Raw genomic sequence first — 21,919 nt, 5'->3', positions numbered from 1 at the left:
TGAAGAGACTAATAGCAAACAGTCTCCAGATGATTGTTGGTCTCCAATACAAAAGGCTCTCCTAGAAGAGACTATTAAAAATCTTAAAAGAGAGCTAGAAGAGAATTGGGGAAAGACACATAACTCACTAAAAGAAAAATTTGATAAAGTGGAAAAAGAAAACAACTTCTTGAAATGTGAATTGGAAAAGGTAAAAAACTCCCAAGAAGTACAGGGAAACACAGTTTGCGAATTGTGAAACAGAGTTTGCGAACTGGAAAAGGAAAATGACTCACTAAAAAAAAAAAAAAAAAAAAAAAAAAAAAAATTAGTGAAATGGAAAAAAATTCCATAGAGCAAAACAACTCAATTGGACATATACAAAAAGAAGTAAAAAAAAGCTAATGAAGAAAATAACTCACTAAAAATAGAACTGAACAAATAGAAATGACTGATTCATTGAGACATCAAGAATCAGTCAAGCAAAACCAAAAAAATGAAAGATTGGAAAAAAATGTCAAATATTTACTTGGAAAAACAACAGACTTGGAAAATAGATCTAGGAGAGATAACCTGAGGATCATCGGACTACCAGAAAATTATGATGAAAAAAAGAGCCTAGATACTATTTTACAGGAAATCATCAAAGAGAAATGCCCAGAAGTAATAGAACCGGAGGGTAAAATAGGTGTTGAAAGAATTCATCGAACACCTTCTGAAAAAGACCCTAAAATAAAGACTCCAAGGAATATTGTGGCCAAACTTCAGAATTTCCAGACTAAAGAAAAAAATTTTACAAGCAGCCAGGAAAAAACAGTTCATATACCGAGATGCCACAATAAGGGTCACACAAGATCTGGCTGCCTCAACATTAAAGGATCGAAGGGCCTGGAACCAGATATTCAGAAAGGCAAAAGAACTTGGAATGCAGCCAAGAATAAACTATCCAGCTAAGCTGAGTACTTTTTTCCACGGAAGAAGATGGACATTTAATGAAATAGAGGAATTCCATCAGTTTCTAAGGAAAAAACCAGACTTAAACAAAAAATTTGATCTTCAACAACAGGAATCAAGAGAAGTAGAAAAAGGTAAAAGGAACTCTTGAGAACTATATTTCTGTTGTGAATATACATAAAAACCATATGTATAATTTGATCTTACCGATATAAGATAAAAAAGGGAAGTAGAAATGGAAAGGGGATAGCGTCAGAAAAAGGGAAGAAGGGAGATAAAAAGAGGGAAACTAAAAGCGACAATGAGGCAAAGGAAACCTATCATATATGAGGGAACTTAGAGAGGGGGAGGAATATTGTGTGAATCCTACTCTCATCAGAGTTGGCTCAAAGAGGAAACCATTGACATATTTGTTTTACTCAGATTCTTCTCTCACTTCATTAAAAAGTGGGAGAGGAAAAGGGAGAAGGAAAAAGAGTAATAAGGGAAGGGTACAAGAAAGGGGAAGGGATTCAAAGGAGGAGGGAGGGATACTAAAGAGGGAGAGCTGCGCGACGTTAGTGGGACCAATAGGGAAGAAGGGAAGGAGGGCAAGAAGAAGAAAAATATAATCTGGGGATATTAGGATGGCAGGAAATGAAGAATTGGTTATTTTAACCGCAAATGTGAATGGGATGAACTCTCCCATAAAGAGGAGGCGGATAGCAGACTGGATCAAAAGTCAGAACCCTACAATCTGTTGTTTACAGGAAACACATTTAAAACAGGGAAATACATACAGACTAAAGGTAAAAGGCTGGAGCAGAATCTATTATGCTTCAGGTGAAGTCAAAAAAGCAGGGATAGCCATCCTTATCTCAGATCAACCAAAAGCAAAGATTGATCTAATTAAAAGAGATAAGGAAGGAAACTATATCTTGTTTAAAGGTACTATAGACAATGAAGCAATATCAGTATTAAACATATATGCACCAAGTGGTATAGGGTCTAACTTCCTAAAGGAGAAGTTAAGAGAGTTGCGAGAAGAAATAGACAGCAAAACAGTAATAGTGGGAGATCTCAATCTTGCACTCTCAGATTTAGAATAATCAAATCACAAAACAAATAAGAAAGAAATTAAAGAGGTAAATAGAATATTAGAAAAATTAGGTATGATAGATCTCTGGAGAAAACTGAATGGTGACAGAAAGGAGTATACTTTCTTCTCAGCAGTTCATGGAACCTACACAAAAATTGACCATATATTAGGACATAAAGATCTCAAAATTAAATGCAGGAAGGCAGAAATAGTAAATGCTTTCTTTTCAGACCACAATGCAATAAAAACTACATTCAACAAAAAGTTAGGTGTAAATAGACCAAAAAGCAATTGGAAACTAAATAATCTCATCTTAAAGAATGATTGGGTGAAACAGCAAATTATAGGCACAATTAATAATTTCACTCAAGATAATGACAACAATGAGACATCATATCAAGATTTATGGGATGCAGCCAAAGCAGTAATAAGAGGAAATTTTATATCCTTAGAGGGTTACTTGAAAAAAATAGAAAAAGAGAAGATCAATGAATTGGGCCTGGAACTTAAAAAGTTAGAAAAAGACCAAATTAAAAACTCCCAATCAATTACTACACTTGAAATTCTAAAATTAAAAGGAGAAATTAATAATATAGAAAGTAAAAAAATCTATTGAACTAATAAATAAAATTAAGAGTTGGTTTTATGAAAAAACCAATAAAATTGATAAACCTTTGGTAAATCTGATTAGAAAAAGGAGAGAGGGAAATCAAATTGGCAGTCTTAAAAATGAAAAAGGAGAACTTACCATTGTTGAAGAGGAAATTAAAGGAATAATAAGTGGTTACTTTGCCCAACTTTATGCCAATAAATTTGATAACCTAAGCAAAATGGATGACTACCTCCAAAAATATAGGCTTTCCAGATTATCAGAGGAGGAAATAAATTGCTTAAATAGTCCCATTTCAGAAAAAAGAAATAGAACAAGCTATTAATCAACTCCCTAAAAAAAAATCCCCGGGACCAGATGGATTTACATGTGAATTCTACCAAACATTCAAAGAACAATTAGCCCCAATGTTTTATAAACTATTTGAAAAAATAGGGAATGAAGGAGTCCTACCAAACTCCTTTTATGACACAGACATGGTACTGATACCTAAACCAGGTAGGTTGAAAACAGAGAAAGAAAATTATAGACCAATCTCCCTAATGAATATTGATGCTAAAATCTTAAATAAGATATTAGCAAAAAGACAACAGAAAATCATCCCCAGGATAACACATCATGATCAAGTAGGATTTATACCAGGAATGCAGGGCTGATTCAATATTAGGAAAACTATCAATATAATTGGCCATATTAATAATCAAATTAACAAAAAACATATGATCATCTCAATAGATGCAGAAAAAGCATTTGATAAAATCCAACATCCATTCCTATTAAAAACTCTTGAGAGTATAGGAATAAATGGACTTTTCCTTAAAATAATCATTAGCATCTATTTAAAACCAACAGTAAGCATCATATGTAACGGGACAGACTGCAACCATTCCCAATAAGATCAGGAGTAAAACAAGGTTGCCCACTATTACCGTTACTATTTAATATTGTATTAGAAATGCTAGCTTTGGCAATAAGAGTTGAGAAAATGATTAAAGGAATAAGAATAGGCAATGAAGAAACCAAATTATCACTCTTTGCTGATGATATGATGGTATACTTAGAGAACCCCAGAGATTCTACCAAAAAGTTATTAGAAACAATCTACACTTTCAGCAAAGTTGCAGGATATAAAATAAACCCACATAAGTCATCAGCATTCTTATATATCACTAACAAAACCCAACAGTTAGAGTTACAAAAAGAAATTCCATTTAAAGTAACTACTGATTGTATAAAATATTTAGGAATCTATCTGCCAAGGCAAAATCAGAAACTTTATGAGCAAAACTACAAAACACTTTCCACACAAATTAAGTCTGATCTAACCAACTGGAAAAAGATTAAATGCTCTTGGATTGGGCGATCAAATATAATAAAGATGACAATACTACCTAAATTAATCTACTTATTTAGTGCTATACCAATCAGACTTCCAAAAAACTACTTTGCTGAATTCGAAAAAATAACAACAAAGTTCATATGGAAAAACAAAAGATCAAGAATTTCAAGGGAATTAATGAAAAAAAAAATCAAATGAAGGTGGCCTAGCTGTACCAGATCTAAAATTATATTATAAAGCAACAGTTACTAAAACCATCTGGTATTGGCTAAGAAATAGACTAGTTGATCAATGGAATAGGTTAGGTTCAAAGGACAAAACTGCCAATAACTTCAATAATATAGTGTTTGACAAACCCAAAGACACCAGTTTCTGGGATAAGAATGCATTATTTGACAAAAATTGCTGGGAAAATTGGAAATCAGTATGGCAGAAACTAGGCATTGACCCACACTTAACACCATACACCAAGATAAGGTCAAAATGGGTTCATGACCTAGGCATAAAGAATGAGTTTATAAATAAATTGGAAGAGCATAGGATTGTTTACCTGTCAGACCTGAGGAAGAGGGAGGAATTTATGACCAAAGAAGAACTAGAGATCACTATTGACCACAACATAGAAAATTTTGATTATATCAAATTGAAAAGTTTTTGTACAAAGAAAACAAATGCAAACAAGATTAGAAGGGAAACAATAAACTGGGAAAACATTTTTACAATCAAAGGTTCTGATAAAGGCCTCATTTCCAAAATATATAGAGAATTGACTCATGCATAAGAAATCAAACCATTCTCCAATTGATAAATGGTCAAAGGATATGAACAGACAATTCTCAGATGAAGAAATTGAAACTATTTATAGACATATGAAAATATGCTCCAAATCATTATTAATCAGAGAAATGCAAATTAAGACCACTCTGAGATACCACTACACACCTGTCAGATTGGCTAGAATGACAGGGAAAGATAATGGGGAATGTTGGAGGGGATGTCGGAAAACAGGGACACTGATACATTGTTGGTGGAATTGTGAACACATCCAGCCATTCCGAAGAGCAATTTGGAACTATGCTCAAAAAATTATCAAACTGTGCATACCCTTTGATCCAGCACTGTTTATACTGGGCTTATACCCCAAAAAGATACTAAAGAAAGGAAAGGGACCTGTATGTGCCAAAATGTTTGTGGCAGCCTTGTTTGTAGTGGCTAGAATCTGGAAAATGAAAGGATGTCCATCAATTGGAGAATGGTTGAGTAAATTGTGGTATATGAATGTTATGGAATATTATTGTTCTGTAAGGAATGACCAGCAGGATGAATACAGAGAGGACTGGTGAGACTTACATAAACTGATGCTGAGTGAAATGAGCAGAACCAGGAGATCATTATATACCTCAACAACGATACTGTTTGAGGATGTATTCTGATGGAAGTGGATTTCTTCGATAAAGAGAGCCTTAATTGATCAAAGATGGACAGAAGCAGCTACACCCAGAGAAAGAACACTGGGAAATGAATATAAACTGCTTGCATTTTTGTTTTTCCTCCCCCTTGTTATTTATACCTTCTGAATTCAATTCTCCCTATGCAATAAGAAAACTGTTCGGTTCTGCACAAATATATTGTATCCAGGATATACTGTAACCTATTCAACATGTAAAGGACTGCTTGCCATCTGGGGGAAGGGGTGGAGGAAGGGAGGGGAAAAATCGGAACAGAAATGAATGCAAGGGATAATGCTGTAAAAAAAATTACCCTGGCATGCGTTCTATCAATAAAAAAGATATTAAAAGAAAAAAAAAGAAAAATATCAATTGCTCATGGGTAGGCCAAGCCAATAGAATAAAAATGACAATTCTGCCTAAAAAAAACATTCATTCAGTACATTTTGCTTAGTTATATCTCAAATAAAAGAGTATTGGATCTATGAGATGGATTAGTAAGAAATTTACAAAACATAAAATAAACCCTCATATTGGAGCTAAGAATGATTCCATACTTGAAAAGCTGGATGACTAGAAGGATACTGGTATTTTCAAAAAAAAATAAGGAAGTTGAGAAGATATATATTTCAAGGAAAATTTACCAAGATATGTTTGAAGCATACCGAGTATTAGATGTTTATAAGAAACCCAGGTCAAATTTTCCAATAGGGCAGCAGTGTTACAGGACTGAACTTTGGGAAAGATAGAAGGGTTACATATATCTATATAGATTTGGGAAACTTCATTAGTGAAGTAATGAGAGCAGGATATAGAATTAGAAGTTAGGTAGAGCAAAGGAGACTATGAAGAAGTAAGCAAAGAGCTGAGAAGAGCAGAAACAGAGAACAGCATAATGAAAGAGTGCAAGGCAACAATATCCAGACAGAGTGGTTGGTCAACAGTGGTAACTGTTAACAGGAGTACTTGTCATGGGAGTATTAAGGACTGGTACTGAAAAGGGGCATTAGAATTGGAAATTAAGAAGTCAATGTCTCTTAAATGATGAAATTGAAAGTGATCAAATCATCCAGGTATGGAAAGAGAAATGGATCAAAAAGAATACATAGCTTTTTGTATAGCCTATGAAAGGAAAGAGAGAAGAAGTGAGCTTGAGGGTTGGTAGATTAAAGAAAAGTGTTGGTTTTGTTTGTTATGTTTGTCTATTTTATTTTGTTTTTAGGGATCCTCTTGTTACTTTAGGAATTGGTATATTTTTTCAGCAGTCTTAATGATAAGACCATTCATCACTCTTAAAAGACTTTTTTTTTCTAAGTGCCAGGTTTAAAATAAAAAGCAGAAATATTCCTAGCAAAGTAATTAGTACTTTAAAAGTCTACCTTATTTAACTGAACTTCCTATTTTACCTCATTCTCTTTCATGGTAAGAAGTCTATGTATATACTGAATAAATTATCATGAGAATATGGGAAAGAGAATGAGGTAAGCAACTACATCTTTTTTCTGTGCTCCTTAGTCATCTCTGATATATTATAGTTTTCAGCAAAAGTGTGACAAGGGATGATAGCTATAGGCAAAGTAATTTATTATTTATTCATTATATAATAGGAAGGTAAAGCTGAAAGGGACTTATAATATTTTTTTTCTTTTTAAAAAAATTTGATTATGAACTTAATAAATAAAAAAAAAAAACACTTCCATAACATAGTAGAATGGAATGACTGCACATGAAACTACAAAACTTTATTGAAAAACCTACTCTTCCTTTTAAATATATAATAAAGTTATCCTACAAAGTTTTTCCCATTTTTCTTTCCCCATCATGATTTCAATTAGAAATATACATATATATATATACATGCATTGTGTTCATATGTATATACATGAATGTATATGCATGTATGTAAAACTGTTTTATTTATCACTTCTTTTTTCTAGATGTTTTCTAGATCTTCACAAATTTATTATAATTAAGAAAACTGAAGTCCAGAGGGAAGTGAATTGCTCAAGGTTAAATAGTGAATAAAAAAGCTAAGGGTAATGACAACTTCTAAGGGATATTGTAGAGAGATTCATCCATTGGGAAGGAAATTGGATGAGATATTTTAACGTTTCTTCCAATTCTAGGCCATATGATTCTATTCTGTTATTTTATAGATTTGTCAAACTTAACAAAAGTAAAGAATGATACCTGTTTCCTCCAACAATGTAGCTGCCACATGTGCCAGCCTTCTGGAACTCCAGAAGCTCCACATTCTTCTGTTTTGTGTTGCCTTGGTAGTCATGACACTCTCATGGTAAGTTCAATTTTTTTTTCCCAAGAGATGAAAATAAAAGGGCTGCCTTGCCTATAAGCAGCTTTCCTTTCCCCCAATAGTTTCACTGGAGATGTCTTGTCTGTCTGCAAGGAAATACAGCAAAATCTCACTAGTTGGCATTAAATTGGTAATCCAGACAAAGTATAATTCAATACATTTTAAAATAAGAATGGATTTTATCCCTTTCAAATTTAAGCTGTAATTCAAAATAGTTTAGCACAGTGAGGTTTAGAAGTCCTTGGAGAACTGGTGTTAATGCAAGGTTAGTAATTATCATGTCTATTGTTTGCATATAAATGAATCTTAAGGTGTTTGAGGGTTTTTTCTTCTTCAGTATTTTAAACAATTCCCTTACCCATGCCCCCCAACTTTGTTTATACAGTAATGTATTATAGATCACCTTTCCAGAATATTGGAAATAGAAATATGAAATGAAAATGAAGGCAAAATTGCAAGACTGAGACAGGCAATAACAATGGTGGTATAATTGTAAATGACTTTTCAAAAACTTTAATCAGAGAAAAAGAGAAGGAATATGGGATGGCACCCATCAGGTATGGATGGACTCGAAAAGTGTGATGATCCTTTCCCTTAAGACACATGCATTTTTACATAGAGGGACTAGGTAGAGTACAACTTTGCTCAGATAAATAAATACAAGTTATACAAAATGTATATAGTGAGGAAAAGGGTAGTCTTGAACAGAGTCTTATCCTTCTCTAATTTAGTATAATAGAATTTGTTACATATCACAAGAATCAGGAATAACAAACAGGCAACCCTGCTGCTGCAATGCAATCTAAAAAATACTTTGAAAGTTGTGGAGAAAATTCTTCAGAATGTTGTGTGGTGAATATGTAAAAGGCCCTACATAAGAAAAATACAAAGTATTGATTGGGTGATTAATAGAGGATGTGATTGAAAAAGACTTGTTGATGAATTGGTGATAACCAATTAATCACAATAGTTGCAACCAATTAACCAACAAGTCTTTATTAATTGGTTATCACTAATTCATCAACAAGTCTTGATTAATTATCTATATCATATCAGGGACTGACCTATTAAGATTAAATAATCCCTAATGTCAAGTAGTTTGCCTTGTTATAGAGAAGAAAGCATATACATATATAACTACAGAAAATAAATGAAAAGTAGGCAATGGCAAAGTAGAATGGTTGAGAGAACCCTACTAATGAAGGAATTAGAAAAGGCTCCAAGTAGAAAGTGATAGAATTGTGTCTCATAACTTTTATGAGGTAGACATACACAGGCCAAACATTTTACAGGTCACATTTCTGCCATGTAATTCTAGTTACATAAAACAAGAATATTTAAAGCTATAACCATGAACCATTCATCTAGAAAGCAAATTTCAGAAAAATCCTACACTGAGATAGAAATAAAAAATTATGTACTGCAATTGTGTGTCATTAATATATCCTTCATTTGAAATATATAGTAAATGGCAGTAAAGTTAATTTGTTAACCCCTTTATCCCTCCTAGCACAAGACCTATTTCCTAATACCTGATTCTATTAGAGAAATGAGTGTATATTATTGTCCATTTCTTTTATAATTTCTGGAAAATCATTAGGAGTTTAAAACTGCTATCATCAAGCTAGGAAGCACCAACTGCATGCCAGTGACTAGAGATACCAAGTCCAAAGAATGAGGACTTTACATTCTAATGAGAGAGAGAAGTTCTTATATAGATTAATACAGCAGATACGTAGATGGATGGATGGATGGATGGATGGATAAAGCTTATAAATGCAAATAAACATAAAGTAATTAAATAAAGGGTAGTTTGGGAAACTGGACCAAAGCACTGAAGGAGGAGGGAAGGAAGACAAGAATCAAGAAAGGCTTCACTTAAAAAGAAAGACTTCATTTAAAATACATCTTAAAGGAAGAGGAGAATATTATAAAGTGGAGTCAGTGAATTGCAATGTATTGGAAAGTGGGATAACCAAGGTGAAATCACAGGAGCACATGAGTGAAGAGAGCTGGCTGCTCTCAAATCTTGACAAGGCAACATAGATTCATAGGACTATAAGATCCTGGATCCACTGGAATGAAATACAAGACTCCAGTCAAAGACTGGACTGACAGACAAAACTGAATTGCATAAATTGTGAGTCTGAATTACTTTGGTAAAAGTTGTTTTCCAATGGTACTGTTTCCAAAATTTGTAGAGGAAAAGTACATTTTAAACTATATCTGGTGCACCTTCTTCCCTGATGTTAAGGTCTTCCTTAGCAAACTATCTTTTATTTAGTAGCTTTGTATGCCATTAAGCTGTACTTAATATAAAATAAACTAGATTCTTACCATCAACATATAAATATGAGACATTTTTCTTCTTTTTATAGCTAAACTTTTTCATTAACAATTCTGTCCAGTACTAATCACCATTTATTATATGTCCATTTTATCTAAAATGAAAGAATAAACAACAAATTTATTAATAGGGCTAGTGGGTGAAAAAAGAAAAACTTACATTTATCTTTTCATATCATTCACACTTAGCAAATGAACTACAAAACATTAAGAAGAAAGGAATTGAAATTATCTCATGTGATTTCAGGCTTCTGAAAATTGAAAACATTCTATAGTAGTATGTTGCAAAGAATCTAAGCTATTTGGAGATGAGATAATTAGACCATTTCCCTTCTTCTCTGGGACCTATCTTTTTATTCATTCAAGTAGTTGCTATAGTGCAAGTGATTCTTGTTTCTGTGGAAATGAATGTATCTTTATTAAACCCCATTTGAAAAGAAAAGTTCTAATCCATGAGAGCTTTAAATTCATGAATAGGAAGAAGCATGTACATGTGTGTGTGTGTGTGTGTTTTTTTTTTTTTTTTAGGAAAGAGAAAAGATTCTTGTTCAAGGAGTCATAGGCAATTCATACATTCATATTTTACAATGTAATACAATAGCAATATTTAATAATAATATTAAAAAGCCATTTTGGAGCAGAGATGGACTATGAGTCAGGAAGACTGCTCCATATTGTCATTGTGACCACAGGCTAGTTAATTAATCTCTCAGTTCCAATACAGCTCTTTATGATTATAAATTTCACAGTAGCTAACCTCCATTGGTAGAAAGAGTTCTCTTACTGACTTTTGCATAAATGAATTAAATTATAGGCCAATCCACATTTTCATTACCATCATTAATAAAATTTATATACTACTTTAAAATGTCATAAACAATTCCTTTGACTTTCACAACAAAATTTTAAAGTGTGTTCTTCAAAGATCATAGCTCTTATTTTACAAATGAGAAGCTCAAAGAACTTAGGCAGTGTACTCATGAAGAGATGCAAATTTTGAATGTTAGGTCTTTCTGACCCTAATATTATAACACTATGGATGATATCAAATGTCCTCATAGAAATCAACATCTTTACAGCTCTCAAACAAAAGAGATATTTCCAACATAATTTGGAAACATGCTATGAAACTAATAACTGCTTAATATAGGTAAAATACAATATGACAAAATGGAGAAAATCAACTGGCTAAAAACAATGATGAATGAGGGTGATCTGGCAAGAAATGATTCAAGGCCAAGGACAGAAATTCTAATAATGTAGTTGACCATATGCATAAAAAGACGACTAGATTTGAAATTAGATCTATATTCTGGCCCTGAAAATTTATTTAACTTGTGCAATAATATACTAGTCACTTCAAATGTGAATCTCATTTTCTTCAAATATAAAGTCCAAAAATGAAAACAAAAATACATTCTAGCACTAATAGATTATTTGTTATTTGAGGATACTAGAAAAGACACACAAATATATAGACTGACAGACAGATATATAAATATTTAGAGTATATATATTCTCTCTCTATGTATATATTCAATGTATTCTCTATATACACATACACACACACATACACACACATACATATACATACATATATATATATATAAAGAGAGAGAGAGAGTATATATAAAAAAGACAGAGAGATGGTATATGTTTATATGTGTGTGTGTATACATACACACACACACACACATACACACACATACATAATATATAAAGAGTGTATATATATAGAGAGAGTGCATATACATATACATATATACTCACATTATATATATATATACACACACACACACACATATATATATATATATATATACATATTTTCTGAATAACTTTGGAATTAATTGCATGACATGGGAGACATTGGCATAAGACCACACAGCATGAACCCCCATCAAAGAAGGTGCTGTGCTCTTTGACTAAAACAAAAAAATGTACAATCAAAGAAATGTGAAATTCACATTTACAAAATCGAACCCAAAAGTTCAAATAAACTTTTTGTATCCTACCTCTGTTAGATCATTTCGAGCTTGCATTGGTCTGATCAGTCATAGTTGGACACACTGTAACCTGACTCTAACATAGTAATTTCATTTTGGTCCTCTTCAAGAACAAAGGACAACAGAATGTTATGGAATATTATTGTTCTGTCAGGATTGACCAGCGGGATGAATACAGAGAGGACTGGCGAGACTTACATAAACTGATGCTAAGTGAAATGAGCAGAACCAGGAGATCATTATATACCTCAACAATGATACTGTTTGAGGATATATTCTGATGGAAGTGGATCTCTTCGATAAAGAGAGCTAATTCAGTTTCAATTGATCAAAGATAGACAGAAGCAGCTACACCCAAAGAAAGAACACTGGGAAATGAATATAAACCCCTTGCATTTTTGTTTTTCTTCCCAGGTTATTTATACCTTCTGAATTCAAATCTCCCTGTGCAACAAGAAAACTGTTCGGTTCTACATACATATATTGTATCTAGGATATACTGTAATCTATTCAACATGTAAAGGACTGCTTGCCATCTAGGGGAGGGGGTGGAGGGAGGGAGGGGAAAAATCAGAACAGAAATGAATGCAAGGGATAATGCTGTAAAAAATTACCCTGGCATGGGTTCTATCAATAAAAAGTTATTAAAAAAAAAAAGAACAAAGGACAACAACCAAGCCAATCAATATATATATATATATATATATATATATATATATATATATATATATATATATATATATATATATATATATTCATATATAAACTGTACATACACATATAGCATAGATATGTGTATATGTATACATATGTATGTGTTTAATGAGAATGTTTGATAAGGATATGTATGTCATATGATATGGCATCATCAAAATAATATAACTACACAAAATTATGTGACAACATAATTTTACATTATCCACACAGAAAAAATTGAATGAATATTGAATGCCAAAGTTCACTTGGGTTTTATTTTCACCTTATGATAGATTGATTCTAACTAATAAAGTCACAAGTATAGTCAGCAAAATTCAACATCTATTAAATACTAAGGATTATACAATTACACCAGATTGTATATATGTAGACATAGAAATAGAAATATATTTACATATGTGTGTGTGTATATATATATATGTATGTATGTGTATATATATATATATATATATATATATACATATATACACACACACTCATACACACATATACATCTATCTGTATTAATTATAGATATCTATGTTCTTAGGTAGCTATTTTTCTTTTCCTCTATTTCTTTATCTGTATATATTTGGCAAGGAATGAAAAACTTTCTTCACATTGTAGCCTTTGAGATAGTGCTTTGAAATCATGACTTTTGTGAAAAGAATAAAAAATGGTATAGGTATAGCTTAGAAAAATAATATATCTATGAATCATAAGAAAGTAAGATATAAAAAGTCCTTTGGGGTCTTTGGGATGTGTGTGAGCATATGACACTTGTTCTTATGAGTGCATGGAGATATATGGGACAATAAAGTTACTTAATTGCATCTTTGAAAGTTTCAACATCCTTGTTACCTTGGAATTTTGGCGTTCACTATGATAGTAGTAGGTGAAACATAGATTCCAAGGGAGAGATTAACTATTTGAATGATTAATTAAATGGGAAGATAAGTAGGACTTACAATACCAACACTGCTGTTTATTAGTTTAAAAAGCAGGATGCCACATTTGGCCCCTCAGAGTATGTCCTTATGGAATCTCTGGATACATGTCATATTCAAAATACAGTCAGAAATATCTCTGAAAAGAATTTTTCATGATAAATGTATCTCTTCCCAAATAGTGATATCCTGTCAAATGATTTTACTTGAAAGCACTCTGACTTCCTTTTTATTTTTTTTTTATTTTTTAATAACTTTTTATTGACAGAACCCATGCCAGAGTAAATATTTACAGCATTATCTCTTGCACTCACTTCTGCTCCAATTTTTCCCCTCCCTCCCTCTCTCCATCCCCTCCCCCACATGGCAAGCAGTCCTTTACATGTTGAATAGGTTACAGTATATCCTAGATACAATATATGTGTGAAGAACTGAACAGTTTTCTTGTTGCACAGGGAGATTTGAATTCAGAAGGTATAAATAACCCGGGAAGAAAAAACAAACATGTAAGCAGTTTATATTCATTTCCCAGTGTTCTTTCTTTGGGTTGCTTCTGTCCATCCTTGATCAATTGAAACTGAATTAGCTCACTTTATCAAAGAGATCCACTTCCATCAGTATACATCCTCAAACAGTATCGTTGTTGAGGTATATAATGATCTCCTGGTTCTGCTCATTTCACTTAACATCAGTTCATGTAAGTCTCTCCAGTCCTCTCTGTATTCATCCTGCTGGTCATTCCTTACAGAACAATAATAGTCCATAACATTCATATATCACAATTTACTCAACCATTCTCCAATTGATGGGCATCTGTTCATTTTCCAGCTTCTAGCCACTAAAAATAGAGCTGCCACAAACATTTTGGCACATACAGGTCCCTTTCCCTTCTTTATTATCTCTTTGTGGTATAAGGCCAGAAGTAACACTGCCGGATCAAAGGGTATGCACATTTTGATAACTTTTTGAGCATAGTTCCAAATTGCTCTCCAGAATGGCTGGATGTGTTCACAATTCCACCAACAATGTATTAGTGTCCCTGTTTTCGCACATCCCCTCCAACATTCCGCATTATCTTTCCCTGTCACTCTAGCCAATCTGACAGGTGTGTAGTGGTATCTCAGAGTTGTCTTAATTTGCATTTCTCTGATTAATAATGATTAGGAGTATATTTTCATATGTCTATAAATAATTTCAATTTCTTCATCTGAGAATTGTCTGTTCATATTCTTTGACCATTTATCAATTGGAGAATGGTTTGATTTCTTATAAATAAGAGTCAATTCTATATATAGTTTGGAAATGAAGCCTTTATCAGAATCTTTGACTGTAAAAATGTTTTCCCAGTTTATTGTTTCCCTTCTAATCTTGTCTGCATTTGTTTTGTTTATACAAAAATTTTTCAATTTAATATAATCAAAATTTTTTTATTTTGTGGTCAATAGTGATCTCTAGTTCTTCTTTGGTCATCCCTCTTCCACAGGTCTGAGAGGTAAACTATCCTATACTCTCCCAATTTATCTATAATCTCATTCTTTATGCCTACATGATGAACCCATTTTGACCTTATCTTGGTATACGGTGTTAAGTGTGGGTCAATGCCTAGTTATTTCCATACTAATTTCCAATTTTCCCAGCAATTTTTGTCAAATAATGCATTCTTATCCCAAAAACTTGGGTCTTTGGGTTTGTCAAATACTATATTATTAAAGTTATTGGCTGTTTTGTCCTTTGAACCTAACCTATTCCATTGATCAACTAATCTATTTCTTAGCCAATACCAGATGGTTTTAGTAACTGCCACTTTATAATATAATTTTAGATCTGGTAAAGCTAGGCCACTTTCGTTTATTTTTTTCATTAATTCCCTTGAAATTCTTGACCTTTTGTTTTTCAATATGAACTTCGTTGTGATTTTTCTAGGTCATCAAAGTAGTTTTCGGGAGTCTGATTGGTATAGTGCTAAATAAATAGATTAGTTTAGGCAGTATTGTCATCTTTATTATATTTGCTCACCCAATCCAAGAGCATTTAATATTTTTCCAGTTGGTTAGATCAGACATAATTTGTGTGGAAAGTATTTTGTAGTTTTGCTCATAAAGTTTCTGATTTTCCCTTGGCAGATAGATTCCTAAATATTTTATACAATCAATAGTTACTTTAAATGGAATTTCTTTTTGTAACTCTAACTGTTGAGTTCTGTTAGTGAAATATAAGAAAGCTGATGACTTATGTGGGTTTATTTTGTATCCTGCAACTTTGCTGAAGGTGTGGTCTAATAACTTTTTAGTAGAGTCTCTGGGGTTCTCTAAGTATACCATCATATCATCGGCAAAGAGTGATAATTTGGTTTCCTCATTGCCTATTCTTATTCCTTTAATCTCTTTCTCAACTCTTATTGACAACCTAGCATTTCTAATACAATATTAAATAGTAATGGTGATAGTGGGCAACCTTGTTTCACTACTGATTTTATTGGGAATGGTCGCAGTTTGTCCCCATTACATATGATACTTACTGCTGCTGGTTTTAAATAGATGCTACTGATTTTAAGGAAAAGTCCATTTATTCCTATACTCTGAGGAGTTTTTAATAGGAATGGATGTTGGATTTTATCAAATGCTTTTTCTGCATCTATTGAGATGATCATATGGTTTTTGTTAATTTGATTATTGATATGGCCAATTATACTGATAGTTTTCCTAATATTGAACCAGCCCTGCATTCCTGGTATAAATCCTACTTGATCGTGTTGTATTATCATGGAGATGATTTTCTGTAGTCTTTTTGCTAATATCTTATTTAAGATTTTAGCATCAATATTCATTAGGGAGATTGGTCTATAATTTTCTTTCTCTGTTTTCAACCTACTTGGTTTAGGTATCAGTACCATGTCTGTGTCATAAAAGGAATTTGGTAGGACTCCTTCAATCCTTATCTTTTCAAATAGTTTATAAAACATTGGGGCTAATTGTTCTTTCAGTGTTTGGTAGAATTCACATGTAAATCCATCTGGTCCCGGGGATTTTTTTTTTTTTAGGGAGTTTTTTTTTTTTTTTTTAGGGAGTTGATTAATAGCTTGTTCTATTTCTTTTTTCTGAAATGGTACTGTTTACACAATTTAGTTCCTCCTCTGATAATCTGGGAAGCCTATATTTTTGGAGGTAGTCATCCATTTCACTTAGGTTGTCATATTTATTGGCATAAAGTTGGGCAAAATAACACCTTATTATTTCTTTAATTTCCTCTTCATCAGTGGAAAGTTCTCCCTTTTCATTTTTAAGACTACTAATTTGATTTCCCTCTCTCCTTTTTCTAATCAGATTTACCAAAGGTTTATCATTTTTATTGGTTTTTTCATAAAACCAACTCTTAGTTTTAATTATTAGTTCAATAGCTTTTTTACTTTCTATATTATTAATTTCTCCTTTTAATTTCAGAATTTCAAGTTTTGTAATTGATTGGGGTTTTTTAATTTGGTCTTTTTCTAATTTTTTAAGTTGCAGGCCCAATTCATTGATCTTCTCTTTCTCTATTTTGTTCAAGTAAGCCTCTATGGATATAAAATTTCCCCTTATTACTGCTTTAGCTGCATCCCATAGATTTTGGTATGATGTCTCACTGTTGTCATTATCTTGAGTGAAATAATTAATTGTGTCTATAATTTGCTGTTTGACCTAGTCATTCTTTAAGATGAGATTATTTAGTTTCCAATTACTTTTTGGTCTATTTACACCTAACTTTTTATTGAATGTAGTTTTTATTGCATTGTGATCTGAAAAGAAAGCATTTACTATTTCTGCCTTCCTGCATTTTATTTTGAGGTCTTTATGTCCTAATATATGGTCAATTTTTGTGTAGGTTCCATGAACTGCTGAGAAGAAAATATATTCCTTTCTGTCACCATTCAGTTTTCTCCAGAGATCTGTCATACCTAATTTTTATAATATTCTATTTACCTCTTTAATTTCTTTCTTATTTGTTTTGTGATTTGATTTATCTTAATCTGAGAGTGCAAGATTGAGATCTCACACTATTACAGTTTTGCTGTCTATTTCTTCTCGCAACTCTCTTAACTTCTCCTTTAGGAAGTTAGACCCTATACTGCTTGGTGCATATATGTTTAATACTAATATTGCTTCATTGTCTATAGTACCCTTTAGCAAGATATAGTTTCCTTCCTTATCTCTTTTAATTAGATCAATGTTTGCTTTTGCTTGATCTGAGATAAGGATGACTATTCCTGCTTTTTTGACTTCACCTGAAGCATAATAGATTCTGCTCCAGCCTTTTACCTTTCCTCTGTATGTATCTCCCTGCTTTAAATGTGTTTCCTGTAAACAACAGATTGTAGGATTCTGACTTTTGATCCAGTCTGCTATCTGCCTCCTCTTTATGGGAGAGTTCATCCCATTCACATTTACGGTTAAAATTACTAATTCTGTATTTCCTGCCATCCTAATATTCCCAGATTATACTTTTCTTTTTCTTGCCCTCCTTCCCTTCTTCCCTAGTATTAAACTTATTTTTCCCACTTACGTCATGCAGTTCTCCCTCTTTAGTATCCTTCCCTCCTCTCTTTGAATCCCTTCTGCTTTCTTGTACCCTTCTCATGTTACTCTTTTTCCTTCTCCTTTTTCTTCTCCCACTTTTTAATGAAGTCAGAGAAGAATCTCTGTAAAACAAATATGTCAATTATTTCCTCTTTGAGCCAACTCTGATGAGAGTAGGATTCACACAATGTTCCTCCCTGTCTCTAAGTTCCCTCAGATATAATAGGTTTCCTTTGCCTCATTGTCGCATGTAGTTTCCCTCTTTTTATCTCCCCTCCTTCCTTTTTCTGACACTATCCCCTTTCCATTTCTACTTCTCTTTTTTATGTTATATTGGTAAAATCAAATTATACATATGGTTTTTATGTATATCCACAACAGAAATATAGTTCTCAAGAGTTCCTTTTACCTTTTTCTACTTTTCTTGAGTCCTGTTGTTGGAGATCAAACTTTTTGTTTAAGTCTGGTTTTTTCCTTAGAAACTGATGGAATTCCTCTATTTCATTAAATGTCTGTCTTCTTCCATGGAAAAAAATACTCAGCTTAGCTGGGTAGTTTATTCTTGACTGCATTCCAAACTCTTTTGCCTTTTGGAAAATCTGATTCCAGGCCCTTCGCTCCTTTAATGTTGAGGCAGCCAGATTTTGCGTGACCCTTATTGTGGCATCTCGGTATTTGAACTGTTTTTTCCTGGCTGCTTGTAAATTTTTTTTCTTTAGTCTGAAAATTCTGAAGTTTGGCCACAATATTCCTCATAGTTTTTATTTTGGGGTCTTTTTCAGAAGGTGTTCAATGAATTCTTTCAATGCCTATTTTCCCTTCTGGTTCTATTACTTCTGGGCAGTTCTCTTTGATGATTTCCTGTAAAATAGTATCTAGGCTCTTTTTTCATCATAATTTTTGGGTAGTCCCATGATCCTCTGGTTATCTCTCCTAGATCTATTTTCCAGGTCTGTTGTTTTTCCAAGTAAATATTTGACATTTTTTTTGCAATCTTTCATTTTTTTTTTTGGTTTTGCTTGACTGATTCTTGATGTCTCAATGAATCAGTCATTTCTATTTGTTCAGTTCTAATTTTTAGTGAGTTATTTTCTTCATTAGCTTTTTTTACTTCTTTTTGTATATGTCCAATTGAGTTGTTTTGCTCTATGGAATTTTTTTTTTTTTTTTTTTTTTTTAGTGAATTATTTTCTTTTTTCAAATCGCAAATTCTGTTTCACTACACTTCTTGGGAATTTTTTATTTTAGGAAGTTGTTGCTTTCTTGCATAGCTTCTCTTTCCTTTCCCCATTTTTCTTCTAGTTCTCTTTTAAGGTTTTTTATAGTCTCTTCTAGGAGAGCCTTTTGTATTGGAGACCAACAATGGATGGGTAGCTGTCCTGCCAGCCAGCTACAAAAAGCAGCAACGTACTGGACTGCTCTGGGAAAGAGTTCCCCACCCGGGAGTAACTCAGGCCTGCAGGGCCAAGCTGGGAAAGTGCCCTGCAAAGAACCCCCTACCCCACACCCCAGGCTGTGTGAGATAACCACTGCCCTGGGGCTAGACACTGAGCAGTGAGAGTTTAACTACCCCAAGACAAAGTCTGCCCTGGGACTGTGGGTGTTAGCAGTTGAGCAGTGAATGGATTTGCAGGGACCAGAAGTGTCTGCTCGGGAAATACTGTCTGCTGGGGAAGTTCTATTGCCCCAGGCCAAGCCCCTCACTGTGCCGATTAGAGGCTGCCCAGGCTGTGCCCCCCTGCTGTGCAGATTAGTAACTGCCCCCGCAAAAGCCCTGAACTGCAGGATGTGGCCACAGGGCTGCGTTAAAGTCTGCCTGAGTCACTTCCTGGTTTAAGGGGTTACAGCCAGATATCCTTAGGTTCTGGAGTTTTTTAGAGTTCCCTCGGTTTTAGGCTTTAATTTCTCTGCCAGTTTACTGCTTTGTAGTCAAGGCAGAGCAGTTAGCCTATAGCAGAGTCGTCTATATAACTTCTCTAGCCACAGAGATCACCCCCACCCCTGGTCTGCTCAGGACACGAGTCTTTAGCTGCCTGTACTAGTCTGTTCCTCGCCCCTCAGGACAAACCTTTCCTGGTGAGCTTCCAGATTGACTTTGGCTGGTATGTTGTAGTGCTTCTAATCTTCATGAATTAAAGAAGTGAAGAGCTATTTTTGAGGCTAGATTAAATAGTTGGTTATGAGGGGAATGAGAGGAGCTTAGAGAGCCTTGAGTGTCTTCTCTGCCATCTTGGCTCCACCCACTTTTACTTCCAATGACATGAAAGAGAACAGATGACATTGCTTTGTGTTCCTATAAATGGTTAGGAGGCATTTATTAAGTTCTTACGAATATTATGCCAAGTACTTTGAACATGAGGAAAAACAACAACAATAACAACAGCAACAATAAAGAAAAATAATAACTACAAATGATCCTTGTTCTGAAAAGCGCATATTCCAATAAAAGGCTCAACATATGAATATGTATAATTCTTTGCAAATATAGATATATAAATAGATAGATGTTTTATGAGAATATATAGAATATAGTTATTTGTATGTTGTTTCTCATATAAACATGTTTGCATATGTGTATGTGCATATACATATCAACATGTATTGCATTGTATACATACATGTCCATGTATATATACAGAATGGATTGCAGATAGTTTAAAATAGGAGGCATTACTAACTGAGGATATGGGAAAAGTCTCCTGGAAAAGGTTATTCATGAGATGAATCTTGAAGGAAGTCAGAACTAAAAGGCAAAAAGAGGTAGAAGTAGAATGTTCTTGGTATGGAAAAGGAGATAAACTACTATTTTTGAGGAATTGCTAGTAAGCTAATGTAGCTTCATCACAGAATATGTGGAAGGTTAAAGTAAGATAGCTGGAAAGTTAAGAAAAAGCCTAGTATTTATATATATATATATATATATATATATATATATATATATATATATATATAATATATATATATATATATATATATAAACTAGGCTTATATATATATATATAAATACTATATCATATATGCATACACATATAGATACATATTATATGCATATATGTGTATTTCTGTTGGAGATAAAAGAAAAACAATGGAACTCTTTGAGTATTGGAATGAAACAATAAAATCTACATTTTTGAAAACTTGCTTTCATACCTGTGTGAACATGGATTTAAGAAATGAAAGGTTCCATTGTTGTTGTGAATTTGTTTATTTGCTTTAGCAGGAAGACTAGTTAGAAGGTTTTTGCAGTTCCTAGTTCAGGTATTAAAATGAAGATGATCTGAACTAGCCTCAAGAGATATAAGGAAGCTTATAAGAAGAAATGGTCTGTGAAGAAAAAAAATATTTTAGCTTTGAACATATTGAGTTCCTATTGGAAAATGAGTTTGAATGATGATCCATAGAAACTGGTAAGATAACTAAGATAATGTGTAGTATAAGCAAATTAGAGAAACAAGAGGAGATAGTAGGGCATCTACAGTGGACACAACATGAAAAAAGAGCATGGAAGCATTTTATATTAATTAGAACAAAAAAAAAAATACTAGTACTCTACAAGTATAAAAATTCTTTGGAAATTATGGTACTGATCTTAGAAGTGGGAGGAAAGAAACAGGAGTTCATGTGAAATGGAGTAATGATATAAATGTTT

This window comes from Antechinus flavipes, chromosome 3 (genome assembly GCF_016432865.1).
Source record: "Antechinus flavipes isolate AdamAnt ecotype Samford, QLD, Australia chromosome 3, AdamAnt_v2, whole genome shotgun sequence".
NCBI classification, from domain to species: Eukaryota; Metazoa; Chordata; class Mammalia; order Dasyuromorphia; family Dasyuridae; genus Antechinus; species Antechinus flavipes.
The sequence above is the reverse complement of the archived record's forward strand: the minus strand, read 5'-3'. Positions refer to the sequence as shown.